The following is a 4,433-nucleotide window of genomic DNA, read 5'->3' on the forward strand; positions in this document are numbered from 1 at the left end:
ATGCCATTTTAAATGTCATGTGCTTGAACTGCACTTTATTTCCAATGTCATCAACTGCCCTTCTATGGAGAAGATCGTACTTTGAAGCAGACTTTGAAATGTCATAACATCTTAAAAGTGAATGTTCTTCCACTTGGCTGAGTTTGATAGAAGCAGGTAAAAACAGATTGTTTCAGTTTTCAGTTGTAGTCTGGGGAAACAGGCGTAGTCTGGGGGAACAGGCGTAGACCTCGTGATCACTTGAATGTATGTAACCTGACGTTGGGGAGATGCCTCCACCTTCAGACTAAATACAGCCACCGGGTAACCTCACATACCTCTCTGGGATGATACCTGATCCCACAAACAAGCTATTTCAGTTTCTTAAAAGTCTAAAACAAAAAGCGCACAGCCGAGATCATGTTTGTAGCTTGTGTGCAGACACAATAAATCAACAAAGCTAATAAGCGTTGACATAAAATGTGTTTGACTAATCGTTCAAGCCTGACGTACAGCAACAACGCTGGGGAACAAAAATAATCAAATAAACCAAAATAGTCAACACATAAAATCAATAATGTCAAATAATCTCTAGTTTCTGCCATAGCAAAATCGACTAGTGTTTCTTTTTCAAACAGAAGCTGAGTATGATAGATGGCTGACTTTTGTACAATAATGCTGTATGTTTTACATGTTGTTATGACTGTAAAAGCTACATTAGTGTTTTTAGGGGTGCTGCTCATTGAGTATGAACTCCTGCACCACTCCTCCTTCTACCATCAGTAAAGAGAGAGCTTTCGCCTGGGGTGATAATGTGAGTAGCTCCTTGAAATATTCAACAAGCTATTGTGTGCCGGGTGCCCTGTTAAGGTAATTCTGCTGCAACATAGTCTTATGGGATTGTTCAAGCAATGAGTTTGCAGTAAGACTCTTGTAGAAGGCCGCATGTGGAGCGAACCCCAGTGGAAAAGCTGGGTCCCTTCGCTGCTGTGTCCACATAGCAGACACTGACGAGGGGCAGTCTTTCAGACTCAGCATGTCGGGTGTATGGAAGGCTATTTTACGGGACAAAAATCTATTGTGCACCTAATCTCTAAAAGCGCTGACATGCTTTGTGTTCTGTATTATCTTTAGCTGTCCGGGTTTCCAACCAAAGCATGAAATCTGGGGCTCTTTCAGGAATCTATCTACATATCTAGTTAGATCAACAATCAGCCAGCAGCCGCACATGTCAAGGCTTATCCACACAAGCCATTCCAAGGCTGAATACAGGCAATATGCTTTTTTAATTAAATGATTTTTACATATGATAGTCAAATAGCTTTTTAGACATTAACAATTAAGCTTGGAATCTTCCATAGTAATACTGTGTTTAATCTTAAAGGTCCCATGTGATGCTTTTCTGGTTATTACCCGTCCCCTTGTGTGTTATGTAGCTTTTTATGCATGCAAGTGGTCTGCAAAGTCACAAACCCTCAAAGTACACCCTGTAGCGAGTAAAACTCTAACACAGAAAAGACCTGTCTATGCTGCCCCAGAACGCCTCGTTAGAGATGTTTCTTTTTCCATTTTTTTCTTCCTGGTCACAGTGACATTACGACGACCAAATGGACCAATCCATGGAGCAGCTCCTCACACACACACACACACTCACTCAGCCTTATCTTTTCTCAGCCGCGCTACTCCGCGGAGTTTCGCCGGCACACACACTCACTCAGCCTTATCTTTTCTCAGGCTGTGAGTGTGTGGCGAACTGTGTGGCAAACAGCCTGGCTGTGAGTGTATGTGTGTGCTCAGGCTGAGTTCCGCGGTCTCTCGCTGTCTCGCAGACCCCACGCAGCAACCAGGAAACGACACCAGTAATCCAGCTGAGCTCACACTGTCCGCTCCTCGAGCCTCAAAGGGCGGAGCAGCGAGCCCCGCAACGTCCCGCCAACACGGCACCTAGACCCCACGCAGCCTTCTCATCTGTTTGTCATTACTGGTGTCATTTTCTGGTTGCTAACAAACGCCATTGTAACACATAAACACTGATGTTCCGCTGTAACGGCGGTGGACTCATCAGAACAGAGTGGGCGAGCTGACCAATCAGAGCACACTGGGCTCATAGGGAGGGAGGGAGGGGGGGGGCAGGAGCTCCAACAAGCCGTTTAGGACAGAGAGTGAATACACATACTATACAGAGATGCTGTATGAGAAACCAATGTGAGTTTGGAACATTGAACAATGTAAATCTATTCTAGTAGACCTCAACAATGGAATTATGATCAGTAGAAATGGCCATGTCATGGGACCTTTAAATATTAAAAACATGTTTTATAATGATAATAATGATTGGTCTGCTTGCTGTTTTAGTTCTCCCGATTGATAGAATAAAGATAGATTTTACGGGTTCACGATGGAAATTCCCCTACTCTACTACATGTGGTTTGTTCTCATAGGAGGCAGGAGAAAACTCTCTTCAGACCACACCATGCAAATGTGGTAGGAAAGAAGCTGCAGTATGTGGGGTGGGATTTGATGAGAACTTGCTAGTATTAACTATTATTACCATCCAACACAGGAACCACCAATGGCAAAAATAAACATTTCTAAACACAAATCTATTGAAATGTTATGCAAATCCTTTAATTAGCCAGCAAACCTTAAATGAAACATAAAGATGATCAGTCATTCATCACAGTCTGAGCAACGCATACGGCTATATATTCTGCTTTTTTTATGGATACAGTTATATCATTAAAATCGCTACATTTAAGGGCAATTTTAATTGTAATTGTGCACACGGCATGCTGATCTTCTCCTGACTGGCTAAGGGAAGAGATTGATACAGCACTTTTCTTTAATTGTAGCATGCATGCACTTGCACAAGGCAAATAACCATTTTTGTTTCCAGAAAAGGCAAAGACTGGAAATATTTTTCCTCTCTTAAGAGAGTGGGGGTGTACTTCTTTGGTTGTAGCAAATCTGACATGTAACATAGGGGTGAGGGTTTAAGCCTTGATGTCAGGCCAGAATTAGAGTGAAAAAAACTACCAGGGGGTGGAGGTCCAACAAAAGGCGCTAAACTATTCAACAGTTGTCAGTTCCCATTAAAAAGAACTCCCCATGAAGACTGGGTCAAACAATCACACCAAACTCAAAATGACTTTAGCAACTGTTTGTGTTTTTGTCTACTGAAGCACCGTGTTGTTGTTTGAGCAGATAATGTGTTTTCTTTCTGCATAATCAATAAGCTTTCACAAACAAGTATTATAGAGTTCTAGAGTTATAAGCAACACGACAAATGAAAGTGACGGGTTGGCTGAATGTGCTAAAACCTCTCTCCTTGTGCAAAACGAGATGTCACTAGAATGTAGAAAATGCATCAAAACAAAACAGAAGGAGAATTGTACTCTTTAAAACCAATGTTCTTTCAATTCCACAGTAAACCACCCTGAATGGATGTCAGCTGTGTAGCAGACTAGTCTTGTGCTGTAATGTGAATCACGAGGGGGAGTAAACTAGTGATTCCTCACAGGCTTGTGTGTGTGTCTGTGTGAGATTGAGCAAGTGAGAGACAGAGTTCATGATCGCATTTGCCATATCCACTGTTGGCTGGGGAAAAAAAAACTTGCACTATGTTCACTCAGTCACATCAGTGATGCACGCAGATAACCTTTCCACACCTGCATGGCATGAAGCACTGCTCCCAGCATCTGTGATGTGATAATAGGGGGTACGCAACTTGACCTTTGGTGAATAGCCATGATAACACAATGAATAACCAATTTTTTCCCTCAGTGATTAAAGTGTGCCAAATTGTAAATTCTCTAATCCCCTTTTCAATGACATTTCTCACACCAAGATTATAGTGACAGTTCAAACAAACAAGTACTGGCTGCCTGCAAAATATGAGTTGAAGACTTGTGAGACAGTTGTGTGCCTTTTTAAATCAGACCTACTTTTTAAACCAAAGTGGAACAAGATAATGGACATGTGCCACATCATAGGTTATAAATGCTGAGTAAGTAAGGTGATTAACAGAAAAGGCGAAAAGAATGATGATACACTCCAATGCATTAGATACGGTAATTTGGCCATTTATTTCATTATCTTCCAGGGCAATTAAGGTAAATCCATCTTGTCCTTACGGTTATTCTTGTACAATTATAAAAGCTATGAAACCTACAGTCCCGGTGTTTTTGAAAGGAACGCCCCGGTTAAAATGCAGATTAGGGTAATTAAATATGGCGTAGTTTGAATGTAGCGAGTGAACGTGAGAGTAAAGGTAAGCTTATCTTGCGGGTGCAGAGAGTTGGGATCTCCGCCCCTCTCCGACCTCGCATTCCTCAGATTCCCACACTCAAAGCTCACCTGCCTTTTACTTCACCTCTTAGCGATACCCTTTCAAGAGCTAAGAGAAAAGTGAGCTTTTTGTGGTAACGCAAAAACTAAAACAGTTGCTGTCTGTC

This window comes from Trematomus bernacchii, unplaced genomic scaffold, assembly GCF_902827165.1.
Source record: "Trematomus bernacchii unplaced genomic scaffold, fTreBer1.1, whole genome shotgun sequence".
Lineage (NCBI taxonomy): Eukaryota > Metazoa > Chordata > Actinopteri > Perciformes > Nototheniidae > Trematomus > Trematomus bernacchii.